This window comes from Cajanus cajan, chromosome 3 (assembly GCF_000230855.2).
Source record: "Cajanus cajan strain Asha chromosome 3, NIPB_CcT2T_4, whole genome shotgun sequence".
NCBI classification, from domain to species: domain Eukaryota; kingdom Viridiplantae; phylum Streptophyta; class Magnoliopsida; order Fabales; family Fabaceae; genus Cajanus; species Cajanus cajan.
In genome coordinates this window covers 52,517,023-52,534,238 of record NC_138519.1, presented here as the reverse complement: position 1 = coordinate 52,534,238, position 17,216 = coordinate 52,517,023, and the positions used below count along the sequence as shown (strand labels likewise).

Genomic DNA, 17,216 nt, shown 5'->3' with positions numbered 1-17,216 from the left:
CCTTGCACTTTGTAGAGATGTGCAGGGGCTTGTTATGATTCGGTCCCTCGGCGGGGATTTCTTCATCGGTGAAGGTGAGGTGATCACTAGCCTTGATGTGACTAACAATCCCCTCAAACTTGTCTTGGGAGATAGTGTGCGACACATATGCCTCGTTCAAGACTTTCGACAGAGCTTGCCGATGCGGTTCGGAGCATAGGATCAACGACAACAGCGTAATCTTTGCTGGCGTCCTATGAAGTTGATCCACGATGGAGTACTCGCTCTGTTGGATAAACTTTAACAGCTCGTCTGTCTCCTCCTCGGATTCTTTTTCCTCGGTTTTCTTTTTTTCTTTTTCTTTATTCTTGGGGGCTTTATCATGAAGATCTTCGGGAGTGTAGATCCTGCCACTCCTAGTCATGCCCCCAAGTCCAGCGATGTTGGAGATATCGCTGTCGGCAGAAGAGTGGATGTCGTATATCCACGGCACAGCCTTATTTGATTCGTAGGGGAAAGGTCTTAGAGCGGTGATCCTTAATGGTGTCGGACCTTCCCCTTTATTCGTCTTGATTACCAACAACGGAGTTGATGTGCGCTCGCTTGGCGCGGTTGTTGGCTTACACTTGATGACGAACGGCGTGCGATCCATTTTTGAACATACGCATCGATTTAATCCTTTCTTTTTATTTATGTTTATTACTGAATTACTAGGAGGGATGTATGAAATGAATGATTCCTAGATCCCTCCATGATCTATATGCATGAGATGATGATGTTGAATATGCATGCATTGTGTTTATTGAACTAAGCATTATCATGTTTTTAGGATTTTCCTAAGATGATGCATGATACTGCTTGGTTTGGATAAATATGTATTTTTTCTTTTGGATTTTTGTATATTTTTTTTGTTGTTTGTTTTTTTTTGGGTGAAAAGGGAAACTACCTATATGAATGCAAATGAAGGTAGATGTTAACACCATGTACTAGAAGATCCTTATTTCTATTTATTCTTATTTTAATAGAATAGGAATGTTGTTTGTTTAACAAATGCAAATGTATGCTCATACAATGTCACATAGTCAATGCACAAACAATTCACTCATCCACGAACAGTCACGAGCGAATCACGAGGTAGGGGTATCCTGCAGAAAAAGTGCATATTCAAGGTGGTTCTAACTGTTCTCACCGGTCTGAGGCCCCCAAGGTGCCCCCATTATAGGGACCCAATTCCTCTTGTCGTAAGCCGATGGAAAGCTCCAACGCACTGTCGGACTCGAGTTCATGGTTATCACCTTGAGTGATGCTTTCCGACAACGGTCTCATAGGCTCCTATAAACCCATCAACCGGCCGTACTAACATCCACTCCCTATGGATTACCACTCATGCCCCCGGGTATAGAGGGAACTGTTGTGTGCAAAGGTTTGTGTGCAATTTTATTTCAAACAATTGCGGAAAATTAAACATACAACAGTTATTAAAGCCAAATAGATAAACATGTTATCATACAAGTGAGGGGTAATAAAGTAATTTTAACTATTATTTGTTAAAAATAATCTGTCACTAAATGGGACTGACTCTCGAGGCTTCCCCAGTGGAGTCGCCATCTGTCGCCACCGGCCCGAAACGGGCTTTCGGCATTCGCGAAGGATGGTTGGACTCGTTTATTTGTTTAAAAATATGGATTGCTAGAATGACGTATTCTCAAACTGAGACCTTGTCAAACGAGCAATTTTATTAAATGATTCACCAATCCATATTAATCCCAAGCGGGACCCTCCATGGATTAGTGGTTTTCGCAAAAGGAGGGTTCGTGGAGTCGCCACCAATGTTTTACTCAAAACATTGGAAAAAGGGATAAGGCAATTGATTTTATAAATCAACTTTGGCCATTACAACCAGAGTTGGGTAAGGGAGTCGGTTACGCGTGGGGAAGGTGTTAGCACCCCACAGCGCCCCTTTCGGGTTCCCTATGACAGATTATTTCTAAAATAACAGCGTAAAATTACTAAATTACCCCTATTTATTATAAGCGATTATAAATTAACTATCTACATGATGACAGTTAAATATACAAACAGAAAGCAGTAAAAGGAAGGATTTTAAGAAGAAAACCTTTGAAGCGTGCTTTTATATATTTCGTAAAACTGGGAAGCTTTTTGGCGTTCCCTCGCTCTACAAGCCCGCTCGCTCCCTCCTATAAAATTTTGACTACGGAAATCCGGAGGATTTCCCTTCGACTAGGTTCGAATCTCCAAGCTAAGTGCTCGGAATTCCAGAACTTCGTCGGATCGACTCCCAGAGAGATTTCTAGGGCAGAACACTGCTCAAAAACCCCAGAATACTCAAGGAGGGAGTCAAAACTGAGTGAAAAAGTGTGGAATGACGTCCAATTGACGTCATATTTATAGGGAATAGGCGCAATACGGCCTACAGGGGCAATACGGCCGTATTGAAATTTTTGAACTTCAATACGGTCGTATTGAAGTTCAATACGGTCGTATTGAAATTCAGAAATTTCAATGCGCCCGTATTGAGTTCGCTGCGGTTGTATTGAAGTGTCAATACGGTCGTATTGACTTCAGTACGGCCGTATTGAAGTTTCAGAAACTTCAATACGCCGTATTGAGTTTACTACGACCGTATTGAAGCTTCAATACGGCCGTATTAAGTTCAGTACGGCCGTATTGGGCTTCATTCCCTCCACTTCCTTATTTTTGAGCTATCCTAAGACCTCTAGACCTACAGAGAACCCTCCCAGGGCCTTCCAGGAGTCCTTCTGGCTGATCTTCCTTCAGTCTTCGAGAGTCTTCAAGCTTTATTTCCGACCCGGACAATTTTAGGGGTCTACATTGAGGTCACATGTTCAGCCACCAAAGGTGCAAAACATGTGACTCAAATGTAACTTAAATGGCTTCCAAATTAAACCTAATTTAACCTAATTAGCCTACTTTAGTATTCCTTGTATTTTCCTAATCTAATGACCTAAATACAATGGTCAAACAAATACAATGGAAAGGAAAAATTACAAGAATGAAAATGAGCCCAATATTGGGTACCAAAAGCCCAAAGGCCCATGAAGCCCAAAACTAGGCCCAACTAGCCTAAAACCTAAAATGCTACTCTATGTGGTCCAAAATACAAGACCAAAATATATGATACCTATACTAACATGATGTATACAAAACATATGAAAAATAGCTATAACAAACTATGGCCCATGAAAAGTTCAACTTGGGCCTTCCCAGGCCCATAAGGCCCATTGGGCCCTGACTGGCCCAAACCTTCATGTCTAGCCAACTCCTCTTGGTTCTTTGAGTATGTCACCTCTTGCACTCCAAAGCATGATTCCATCATCCCCACCCTCTTGAAAAGGATTTGTCCTCAAATCTCGAGGATGAATGGAAGAAGAAAAATTAACACCTACATATAAAACATGCAAGGAATAAGAAGTAACATTGTAAGAGAAAAGATCATGGATCCTAAGAGGAGTCCTAGTATCTAACCTAACAAAGAAAGATAAAATATTAGACTCTCTAGAAATAGGTTCCTCTTCTAAGCATAACCTAGAAGTAAAACCTAAAAATGTAAGAACACTATGACTAAGACAATGAAAAAACTGATTTTTAAACACTATAACATCTTGCCTAAAGTACCCTAAATGGTATCCTAGGCTTTTCCTAAAATATAAAGAAAATACTACTAAAAAACGTCCTAAACAATTTTGGATTTGATTGTTTATTAGATACTCATAGTCATATAATCTATTTTTGTCTTGTAGGGAAGGAAACATATTAAGTTCAAAAAAATAAGAACTTCCCAAAAGATCAAACATAGAATATAGATTATTACAAGTTAGATCTACTAAACAATGTAAACCGAAAATTGGGTGCTTTAGAAAATCCAAAGAAATACTTCCTTCCTTGTGCACCTTCAAGGAAGTAGTATAAGGAGTAACACTAGGAATAGTCCACTCCTTCTTCACTATATCTCTAAGTTGAGAATTCTTGGTTTGAAATTTATTTTGTTTTTCATTCTCAACTCTAAGATAAGTGGCAGCATTAGGACAAGAGTCAAAACTTTTATGAATAAAGAGAGTTCTTTTCAAGTCTTGTTTGGTCATAAAATAACTCTCTTTTGTCACAAATGTCTTAGTGGAGTCCCCTTTATCCACACTCTGTCCTTCTTTCTTTTCTTTGTTTCTTTTCTTTTTCATTTGCTTTTGATCCTCAAACACTTGGGGTGGTGTTAAAGGATTAAAAACAATTTCCTTATTTTTATGAATGAAGGATATTTTGTTAGTGAGGCCATCATGTATAGTTTGTTTATCAAATTGCCATGGCCTACCAAGAAAAATATGACAAGCTTCCATAGGGATCACATCACATAAAACTTTATCTTTATAATCCCCTATCTTTATATTTCCATAGGGATCACATCACATAAAACTTTATCTTTAAAAATATGACAAGCTTCCATAGGGATCACATCACATAAAACTTTATCTTTATAATCCCCTATAGAAAACTTTATCTTTATATCTCTACGCGTAACCGACCCCCGAACCCAATTCTGGTTATCAAGGCCATTATTGGACTTTTAAAAAACCTTTTCTTTTTCCAATATTTTGACTAAAACATTGGTGGCGACTCCATGAACTCATTTTTCAAAACCATTAATTAGGGATTAGTCTGGTGTCCGGACATTCCTTAATTGATGAGACTTTTAAAAGGATGTCTAAACCATTAGTCGCGAGATCAGAAAAATCCGGGTTGCGACAATCATAAGGGTACCAATTGAGGGTGTTGTAAGTGTAACGACCCGCCGTGGCCGTCACACTATGAAACAACACTACACACTACTGGAATATATATACTAAAATGGTATAATAAAATATTTACAATAAAGTTGCTAATCAAGCAACCAACATCAATCAATTATATACAACAAAGTATGCTACTATAAGGTAGCCTAAAAAAATATCCATCTCCAGGCACCTCCTATGACCTCTAGCAGCTATCTCCTAGCCTATCCCTGCCCTACTCCCATACAACGTATGATCATCGCAGTCCAAACCACGTGGAAACATGCAAGGGTAAGCTAGAGACAATAAATAACTCATAAATATCAAATATGCAACATAACAACTATATAATCATTTTCACATCCGACACAAAAGACAAACAACACATATATTACACATTTTTCAACAACACATGTTTAAAACAACTTACAACATAACAACACTATCATCATCCTCAACAGGGTCAACATACAACACAATCACAGCTTAACAACATAACAACATAGATACAACTCTTATCAACAACAAATCAACTCATCAACAACTTATGCGTCGTCACGCATTTCAACTCAGAGATCTCCAACAACTGAGGTTGAGTAGTCTAGGTGGCATAAACCCTACCGAATCCAGCATTTGACCTATCTCAACCAGGTCAGGTATAGAACAGCATTAGGAACTCCGAAGAGAACCAGGTATATACAACAATAGGCAATTGCTCAGGTGTGCCACTTAGACTCGGAGGTCCAGTACTACTGTCAGGACAGAAGGGTTTGGGTATGAGCCTACCACGGCCTTGGCTAGTATCACCAATCCATATATGGAGTTAGCCCACCCAGTGTCCTGCAAGTACCATGCACCCTCTAGTACCTAGTCAAAGACTACATCTCTAACTAGATACCTTACTCAATTTGGTCATTCAACCATGACATAGATTGACTACTTCCATGTCGTCCACACAGTATTAAGGGATTCAACTTTAAAACAACTTTCAACTTATCTTCTTAGTACTATGTATCTCAACATAGGACATATATCTTCACCATATGTCCCCAAAATTTCAACTTTACAATAATAGACAGCATAACAACTTTACAACAATAAACATCTGGCCACTTGTAATCGGTATAGCTTGGCCTGGCCCCTATACCGTGGTCACTTTGTACACGTGTGCCTCGACCTTACCCATACACGGGATCAACTAAGTCCTAAAGGAGAGCAACACAATGTCCACTCCAAGGTACAACTTCCCAAGGAGGGTTTTTCAAAAAATTGGGCTCTTAGAGCACCACAACTACCTCAATCCATACAATGGGATGAGCAACTTCGAAAATATCTCCCCTAGTCATAGTGATCAACAACTCATCATCACAGCTTAATCAGCTTAACAACCTAAACAACATACAACTTTTCAACTCATCATCTCAATCAACATTCAACTTGAACAACATAGTTTATCAGCACAACAACTCATCAACATTGTTTAACAACACATCTAAACAACTCAACAACTCATTTCAACTTTCAACAACACAATATTAGCTCAACTCATAATTTACAACTCAATCATCATAAGGTAATCTCTTTTCAACACATGGCACAATATACAACTTTATAGCAACATACAACTCTCCTCTAACAACTCAACAACATAGTCTACTAATAAAATCTATATAAATCTCAACACATATACACACTTTACGTCATGCTTCTCACAACTCACAATATTATCATCATGTACTTCACAACTTTCAACTATATCATCTCATCATATTTCACAACATAAACATGTCCACACATAACTTATAGCAACTTTATCAACTTAATTTCAACATGCTTCAACAATATCATAGATCAACACACAACTTGTAAACAACTTCACAACTTAACTACAACATGCATCTCATTTACACCCCATCTCCATCATGAAAGCATCACCAACAACATCATTAATAAATATTTAATCATATTAGCAACACACAACATTTTCACCTTGTAACAAAACTCATATACAACCAACAAATTTACAATCTAGCTTCCACTAGTGGAAAAAACACTTTTAAAATCGGTCGTTTTTGACTTTTAAAATCGAGTCTCTGACCGATTTTAAAAGAACCAATTTTGAAAAGTGGGACTTTTAACATCGGTCGCTGACCGATTTTAAAAGTTGTTAATTTTTTTTAAATATTTGACTTATTTTAGGAGGATCCCTGAACAAAACTTGCAAACTAATAAAATACCAGACAATTCATATATTTTTAATATACTAAATTACATACAAATAACAATAGTTGGTAAATGTCAACCATATATGTATCAAAGTAACTTACAAATTATGTACATCCTAAACTACAAAATGAGTAAAACTATAATCATAACTCATAGCTAGCCAATGTTTCAATGAAAAATGTAGCCCATTGCTCCCTAATGGTGATAACTTATTCTTTAGTTAAAAATTCTATATTCTGTTTAATTATGAGAATATTCATAACAAAGTTCTTCTTGTATGATATTATTTTAATGAAAAAAATATAATTCCACAATCTCCCTTTTTCACACTATCTTTCTCCTGCAAACCTCTCTCCTTCTCCCGCAAATCCTCTCTAACAATTCACTTTCATAACCAAAAACATGGAAGGTAAAAGAAAAGAGAAAATGAAGAATTGAGGAGTTGAAGAAGAGGAAGAAACAATGTAAGAGAGAAATAGAGAGAATAAAAGCAAAGCATGAAATAATAAAAAGAATAAAAAAAAATAACTTACCTTTCAAAGTAGATTGCAAAGGGGAGAATACAAATGGCAGCAACTGTATAGCGATATGAAACGATAGCAAAGATGAAAGAGCCTTTAACTAGTATGGCCTTTGATAATAGCTGCATCCCACTAATAAAAACTTGCACTAATATCATGCTCCATAAAACCTTCGATGATGAGAGCCATTGTTTCAAAGTTCTCCTAGTCTTCTCCATTTCTCTATGCATTTCACTCATTTTTACCATCTACCATGCATCTAAGGAAAAGAAAGAAACAAGCGCATTATAACAAGGTGGAAGACACAAAATATACTTAACAAAGATGTGTAGGTATATGTGAAGTTATAACACTAGTGAAACTCCAAAATTAAGTGCTAATGAAAACTTTTAAGGTAAATGAAATATGGTGACACATGCGCGCATTAGGGCAAAACTATTATGTTAGGAAACTCTCCGTTTCAACTTGCCAATGGTTTCTCCCATGTTCCCACCGTATTATTTCATTATTTCCGGGCGAACTTTGAGTGTCTGGAATTGCCCTGGAACGACCCCAGAACGGGACGTTCTACAAGTAGAACGGCCTGTACTACTTACAGAACGGCCTATATTGCTTGTAGAACGGCCCGTTCTGAAAGCAGAACGACCCGTTCTGCAAGCAGTACAGGCCGTTCTGCTTGTAGTACAGGCCGTTCTGGGCCCGTTCCAGACTCAAAGTTCACCCAGAAATAACGAAATAATACGTATGAGACGAGAATGTTACCTCGATGTTGTATTCGTCCCAGAAAATGAGAAGCTACACAGTTTAGATGAGAGTCCGAGAGAGTAAGGAGAAGAATATATATGATATTGAAGCAAAATAGAAGAGAATGGAGCAATGGGAGCAGAGATAGTATAATTAACTCTCTGATACTACTTTTAAAATCGGCTGTTCAATAACCGATTTTAAAAGTAATACTTTTAAAATCGGCTACTCAATAGCCGATTTTAAAAGTAGACTTTTAAAATTGGCTGTTTGGAGCGGATTTTAAAAGTCTCACTTTTAAAATCGGCTGTTCAAGAGCTGATTTAAAAAGTCTCACTTTTAAAATCGGCTGTTCAAGAGCCAATTTTAAAAGTAGCGTCAGAGACTTTTAAAATCGGTCATAACGTAGCCGATTTTAAAAGTAATGCCATTATTTACAAAATTGCCACCGCGTCACTTTTAAAATCGGCTACCTAATGACGAATTTTAAAACCCCGATTTTAAAAGCCGTTTTTGTACTAGTGTTCCCTTACCTGAAGATTGGCTCTAAAAGCCAAGAATCTGAAAGGAAGAAGAAGAAGAAGAAGAAGAAATATCCTCCAAAACTTGACTCTTGAACTTCAATTCTCCAAAAATAACTTTTTAGTCCAGAGTCCTTCTCTCTAGAACATCTCTCTAAAACCTTCATTTTCCTCAACTGCCCACAACCTCTATTTATAGAAGTCTAAACTGGACAGAACGGCCCGTTCTAGGCTCCTTCATCATGTGTAAAATTCACATGCAGAATGGTCCGTTCTGAAACCAAAACGGCTCGTTCTGGCACGTCTAGAACGACCCGTTCTAAAATCAGAACGGCCCGTTCTAGAGTGGAATTTAACTCACAATGACCATTTTGGAACGGCCTGTTCCAGTCCAAGATTCATAGGCCTATTTAGTAGTTTGGAACAGCTCGTTCCAGGGTACTAAATCACCCTTGTTTTAGTAATTTGGAACGGCCCGTTCCAATCTAGGAACACCCCGTTCCAGTCTACTAACTACGTTACAATACCCCCCAACAAATAGAAATTTTCGTGCCCGAAAATATACTTACTTGTAAATAAAGAAGGATACTACTCTCTACACAGTTGCTCAATCTCCAAAGTAGTCTCACCAGTAGTTGCATCCCACAAGATCTTCACCAATCTAGTGGACTTGCGCCTCAATTCCTTCAACTTGTAATCAATCGCAGCTACTGGTCTCTTCTCATAAGTCAGGTTCTTCTTGACCTGAATCTCACCCATCTCAGCTACATGACTCGGGACATGGACAGACTTCCTCAACTGTGAAATGTGAAACACATGTTCCCCCTCAGAAAACTCCAAAGGCTTTCAGCTTTTATCAGCATATGACTTCTGTCTACTCTGGGCAATCTTCATACTCTCTTGAATCAACTTTACTTTCTCAGTAGTCTGTAGGACTAACTCAGGCCCAATAACCAATGATTCACTATCTTGGTACCAACATAGAGGAGTCCTATACCTCTTACCATATAGGGCTTAAAACGGTATCATCCCAATACTAGCATGAAAGCTATTGTTATACATGAACTCTACCAGTAGTAAGACTTCCTCCCAACTCCCCAAGTAGTCTAGCACAGAAGCCCTCAACAAATCCTCCAAGGACTGAATTGTCCTCTCTGACTGACCATCTGTTTGTGGATGATAAGCAGAACTAAACCTCAACCTCGTGCCTAAGGCTTGGTGTAAACTCTTCCAAAAATCTGGAAGTGAACCTCGGATCCCTATCTAAAATAATACTGGAAGGCACTCCGTGCAACCGTACTATTTCCTTCACATATAGCTGTGTCAACTTCTGCAAGGATCACTTGATATTGACAGGCAAGAAATGTGCACACTTGTTCAATCTGTCAACCACAACTCAAATAACATCACTATTCCTAGTCGACTTTGGCAATCCATCAATGAAATCCATAGTGATACTATGCAACTTCCACTACAAGATCTCCATCATCTACAATTAAACCACTAGACTTTTGGTGCTCAACCTTAGCCTTCTGACAGGTCAGATAGGCCGCCATATATTCAACAATGCCTCTCTACACTCAGAATCTTGAGGTAGGCAAATTTTGCCCTTAAACCTCAAATCCCATATTCACTCATCTCAAAGCTAACTGCTTTCTCTGTATCCAACAAATTAAGAACCTTCACAATTTCCGAATCTTACAACTACTTCATACCAACTTGCTACAATAACTCACTAGCAATGGTAATCATGCCACAACTAATGTGGTCTTGAGCCAACTTCACATACAGATTCAAATATCTGAATTTCTCAACTAGCTCCAACTCCTTTACCATCAGACTAGACATGTGGATTGACTTCCTACTCAAAGCGTCTGCCACTACATTGGCCTTCCTAGGGTGATACATCAACTGAAATTCATAATATTTTAAAATATTCCATCCACTGTCTCTGTCTCATGTTCAGCTCCTTTTGATCAAGCAATTACTTCAGACTCTTGTAATCACCAAAGACATTAAATCCTGCACTATGAAAATAGTGCATCCATACCTTTAAGGCAAAAACAACTGTTGCCAACTCTAAGTCATGAGTAGGGTAATTCCTCTCATGATTCTTCAATTGCCTTAAAGAATATGCAACTACTATCCTATTCTACATCAACACACACCCCAAACCTAGGTGAGAAACATCACAACACACCTCAAATGGCTCATTAGGATTAGGCAACACCAACATAGGAGAAGTAGTCAATCTTTCTCTTCAACTCTTCCACCTGACACTTCAATTCAACTAATTCTGTTGGGGCCATCCTATAGGGAGCAACCAACACTAGCCTTACACCAGGGACCAGATCAATGTTAAACTCAATCTCCCTAGTAGGAGGTAACCTAGACACCTCATCCAAAAACACCTTCAAAAATTCCCTCACAACTCCTACCTATTGATCACCTTCTCAGTTTCCACACTCACAACAGTAAATAGAATACAACACTCTACTCCATCTCTCAACATCACTTCAGCTTGGCTGGTTGAAATCAACAATTCATCCTCCCCTTAAGGGAAAAACCAACTCCATATTGGCACAATCTATAAGAATGTGATTGGCAGATAACCAATCCATCCCTAAGATTATGTCAATATCCACTAAAGGCAAATAGATCAAGTTCACCATATACTTCCTATCACACATGTCCAAGGGACAACCAACACACATCTTAGAGCCAACAATAGAAACAGAAGCGGGCGTAGACACAAGCAATCTCAACCCCAAATTGAATTCAAGCAAACCCAACTTTTCAGCACATGCATATGAAATAAATGTATGGGAGGCCCTGAGTCAAATAATATCATCATATCCTTACCAGTAGCTTTACCCTTCCCCTTCACTAGATCAGATGAAGTGGAAGCTTCGGCTCCGGTCAAGGCAAACACCCTCCCAGCTGCAATAGATATATCACCCCTCGGGGCACTCTTGGTTTGTCTAGCACCTGCAGGATAACTAGTCGACACGTGACCCATCTGGCCACACCTAAAGCACTTGCACTCGGTATGAGGGCAATCACGAATGAAGTGTCACATCTGTGACATCTAAGAGTGACAGCTCCACTTTGACTCCCACCTCTAGCTGTGTTAGTAGGTTTCCTTGTGACAGGACCCCCCTTGCTGTGATTGGAGCCTATCATAAGGCTTCCTCTAACCTCTACCCCTCTTGGACCCAGCTAGTCCCTCAACAGTCTTCGCCACCTGGTTGCCACCTTCTAATCGCTCAAAAACTTTCGTCTTCTCAACTATGGAAGGAAACTTAGTGATGGCCATAGACACCACCCTCTTTAACTTGTGTTTCAAACCTTCAGCAAACTTTCTGCACTTCCATACTTCAGAGATAGCCTGTGAATAAAAATGAGCCAAATGCTCGGACTCATCGCATAATCTGAGACTATCAAGCTCCCTTGATGCAACTTCATAAACTCCGCTTCCTTGGCATGTCTCACACTCTCAAGGAAATACTTCTTGAGAAACACCCTCTTGAAGCATTCCCAATCAACCACCACCCCTCTAGCAACCAACATCCAATGAGTGCCCCTCTACCAATACTCAACTTCCCCAACCAGCATATAAATGGCATAAGCCAACTTTCTTTCGTGAGAAAATCTCAGCACTGTAAACATCTTCTCCAACATAACTACAACTTGCATCTCATTTACATCCCATCTCCATCATGAAAGCATCACCAACAACATCATTAATAAATATTTAATCATATATTAGCAACACACAACATTTTCAACTTGTAACACAACTCATATACAACCAACAAATTTACAATCTAGCTTCCCTTACTTGAAGATTGGCTCTAAAAGCCAAGAATCTGAAAGGAAGAACAAGAAGAAGAAATATCCTCCAAAACTTGACTCTTGAACTTCAACTCTCCAAAAATAGCTTTCTAGTCCAGAGTCCTTCTCTCTGGAACTTCTCTCTAAAACCTCCATTTTCCTCAACTGCCCACAACCTCTATTTATAGAAGTCTGAACTGGCCAGAACGGCTCATTCCAAATCCAAAATGGCCCGTTCTAGGCTCCTTCATCATGTGTAAAATTCACATGCAGAATGGCTCGTTCTGAAACCAGAATGGTCCATTCTGGCACGTCTAAAATGACTCGTTCTAAAATCAGAACGACCCGTTCTGGAGTGGAATTTAACTCACAATGACCATTTTGGAACGGCCCGTTCCAATCCAAGATTCATAGGCCTATTTAGTAGTTTGGAACGGCCTGTTCCAGTTTGGGAACGGCCCGTTCTGGGCTACTAAATCACCCTTGTTTTAGTAATTTGGAACGGCCCGTTCCAATCTAGGAACGCCTCGTTCTAGTCTACTAACTACGTTATAGTGGGGGTGCTAAATACCTTCCTTTCACGTAACTGACCCCTGAACCCAATTTTGGTTGTTAAGGCCATTATTGGACTTTTGAAAATCTTTTTTTTTTCCAATGTTTTGAGCAAAACATTGGTGGCGACTCCATGAACCATTTTTCAAAACCATTAATTAAGGATTAGTTTGGTCTCCAGGCATTCCTTATTTGATGAAATTTTTCAAAAGGTTGATAGAAAAGAATGGCTTAATCGAAGGGGGGTGAATTGGATTCAATGACACATAAATTTTTTTCAGAGTTTAAGGATCTTTATTTCACTCAAAACTTTTCTAATATGAATTCTTAATGAAGTTAATTGAACCTTTAAAAAATGGGAATGACTCCTATATGAATTCTTGGTTAATCTTTATTGAATTTAGTCGAAGAAATAACTAATATCCTATTGTAATGTTTCAGTTTAAACCATTATTATTCATACAAGCATATCAATCAAGACTAGCCATTTTAGCATTCAATTAAAGATAATTCAAGGTAAGAGATAGAGATGAGAGAAGAATGCAAAGTGTTTTATCCTAGTTCAGCCACTCCACATGTGACCTACATCCAGTCCTCAATCATAACCTGATCAAGATTTGTTCCACTATCTTAATGAAGAAGTTTTACAAGCATACCACACATGCATACACTCCTACATTCAAGATAGACACTTTCTTGCCCCCAAGAAAGCACTTCCTTACCACTTGAGACACCTAGTCAAGATTTCTTTACACTTTACACGAAGAATTAAAGGAACCAATTCACGCTAGTACAAAAATCACTTTTAAAATTGGGGTTTTAAAATCGGCTCATAAGTAGCCGATGTTAAAAGTGACACGGTGGCAATTTTGTAAATAATGACATTCTTTTTTAAATTGGCTACCTTTTAACCGATTTGAAAAGGTCTTTGATAAAATTTTTAAAATCGGTTCTTAAGGAGCTGATGTTAAAAGTAGCTTTTAAAATTAGTTCTTAAGTAGCTGATTTTAAAAGTAAAACTTTTAACATTGGCTCCTTAAGAACAATTTTAAAAGTGCTACTTTTAAAATCGGCTACTTAAGAGCCGATTTTGAAAGCTACTTTTAACATCGGCTCATTATGAACCGATTTTAAAAGTGCTACTTTTAAAATCGGCTAAGCTACTTTTAAAATTGACTACTAAAGAGCCGATTTTAAAAGCTACTTTTAAAATCGGCTCATTAAGCACTTTTAAAATCGGTTCTTAAATAACCGATTTTAAAAATGTCAAAGCCTATATTTATTCACTTTCCCTCCATTCTCTTTGATCATTCTCTCCATTCTCTTTAATCTTTTCCACCATTTCTTTCTTTACTCTCTCTCGCACTCACATCTAAAGTCCCTAACTTCTCATTTTCTTTGCAAGACTACTATATCAAGGTAATATTCTAATTTTTTTCCATGGTAAATTTTGAATCTGGAACAGCCTGTTTTGCAACCAGAACGGTCCATTTTGGTTTTAGTACAGGATGTACTGCAATTAGAACACCTCGTTCTGGTTGTAGTACGGCCCGTTCTGCAATAGGAACAGGCCGTTCTAACTGGAGAACATCAGAATGGCCCATTCTGACTGTAGAATGGCCCATTCTGACTGTAGAACGACCTGTTTTGAATGAAGAACTGTCTGTTCTACAACCATAACGGGCCAATCCGAATTTAGTATGGGCCGTTCCAGACTATAGTTTTAGGCCTTTTGAGAAAACGGGAATGACCTGTGCTAATTTAAAAGTCTAACTTTTAAAATCGGTTTATGCATGACCAATGTTAAAAGTTTTACTTTTAAAATCGGTTGATGCATGACCGATGTTAAAAGTCCCATTTTTTAAAATCGGCTCTTTTAAAATCGATCAGAGAACCGATTTTAAAAGTCGAAAATGACCAATTTTAAAAGTGTTTTTCCACTAGTGTCACCTGGAAGCTGAACAAATCAGACAATAACTTCCTGAAAAATCTTAATCCTTCTCTCCAAGAATGTAGTGATGATGATGATTTCTCTCAAAGCATTTCACAAAAGTTTTTCTTCTTGGTTTCACAAAGAAAACACTCCAAGTAGGTCACAAAGACTTCACAAAATCAATTTTTCTCTCTTTTGCATTCAGTTCATCTCACTTGTCTTGTTTTAAAGAATGAAAATTATTTATATTTTTTCAGACCCAGATAATCGATTATTTCTTAAGATAATCGATTATTTTGTTCATGATTTCTGCAGACCACTCAATAATAGAATAATCAATTATTTTGTTCTTCATGATTTCTGCAGACCACTCAAGAACAAAATAATCGATTATTTTATAGGATAATCAATTATTATAGAGGGTACTTCTTGGAATAATCGATTATTTCTCAAATAATCGATTATTATAGCAAGGTTCCCTAAACCTCTTGCTGGAATAATAGATTATTCATAATGATAATCGATTGTTTTGAGTAAGTTTTCAAAAACTCAATTTCACACTTTTAGAAAACTTTCTAAATCTTTCCAAGTCATTTAGATCATCATAATACGCACTCATAGTCAATTGAGATTAAGATTTACTCTAGCACAAAGCATACACATGCAAAAAATAACTTCAACTAGGCACACAAAGCATAAGAACATATAAGCTATTAATGGACTCCTTCCACCAAGGGGATGATTAGTGACGTTCAAGGTGACGAGGAGTTCCTTGCCAAGGCCAAGATGGTGACCTTCATGATGGACGTTTCTTCAAGGGTGGGGCAATAAGGAAGGTGGGCGTGATGATGATGGTTTTGGGCGAATAGGAAAAATGAAGGGAGGATGGTGTTTTTGGGTGTCTAGTTGGCTCTCTTCACCAAGTGGAGGTGAAGGCCACTCAAGGGAACCCTAAACTCACTCTAGGGAGGAGATAAGAGAGGTAGGCCATGTAGATCTAGTGACTAAGGAGAGGATTTGAGGCAAAAATGCTCACTCAAATTCCTATATTCCAAAGTGTGTACAAGGTGTTAGGCTAAGGGTACTTGTAGTAGTGGGAAAGCATCTAGGGTTGCATTTAGGGTTACATGGCCGTGTAATGCAGCCCAAATGCAACCTAAATGAACCCTAGATGATGTGTGCGTTCCTTCCTACCAAAAGACCAACATACCCTTTGACCTAAAAATAGAAAAAATGGACTTTTGACCTCACAAGTCAAGGTTTAAGCCCAAAAATAAATCCTAAACTAATTTGCCCCATAATACAAAGGCTACATGAAAATACATAATAAAATCCTATTATCTAAAGTACCCCAAAATACAACGGTAAAAAAGGAAATAAAGCAATAAAGTCCTATACTACTCAAAATGGGCCTAGGAGATAGATCAATACTCCCTACTCATGATGAGTATGGCTCTAGGTATGGTGTCTCCTTCATCTTCCTCCATTCTCCTAGCCATGGACCTAGTAATGGGTCCAATATGAAACTCCAAGGGTGGTCCTCCATCAGCTATCCCTATTACATCCTTTATTCTTTCATATCTTCCTTTCTTGACTAGCTTGCCCTTTGCTCTTGGCTTGTATCCTTTGTTATCATCAAAACTTCTCAGATCTTCAGAGCTGAGTTTGATTCATCACCCACGAATCTCAACAATCTCCCCCTTTTTGATGATGAAAAACCAACATGTTTTGCTCAAGTCAAATCAAATGAGATATGAACAGTGCCTTGTAAGTAGACAAACATTCAAAACAAATTGAAAACCTTTCTCTCCTTTTGGACAACATCAAAAACAAACAATGATACTTATAAAAGCAACATGTCCAAGTTTAGAGAAATAGAATTGCAGATTTCATATGTATATATATGCATTAAACAGTCAGTCCAGCTTTCATATCAATGAGTTTGATACCACATATCATATATGAATTTCATACACAATTGATTCAACAAAATATATCAACCATGTTCTCATGAGCATTATCCAAAATGCATTAGCAAATATTAACAAATATGCATCAATTTTATCATAAACGTATACCAATGCTCAAACCAAAATAAGCC

At 38.1% G+C, this 17,216-nt stretch overlaps 1 protein-coding gene across 5 annotated transcripts in view; it reads right to left on the bottom strand.

Annotated features, from left to right (window-relative positions):
* Positions 1-17,216, bottom strand: part of LOC145955780 (uncharacterized) — a 43,773-nt gene that overhangs the window by 13,493 nt on the left and 13,064 nt on the right. For 2 of the 5 annotated variants that reach the window (XM_083070944.1, XM_083070943.1), the window contains exon 4: positions 7,544-7,790. The gene's annotated coding sequence lies outside the window, so the exon portion shown is untranslated. The other 3 variants (XR_014432474.1, XR_014432475.1, XR_014432473.1) reach the window with 3 other exon arrangements.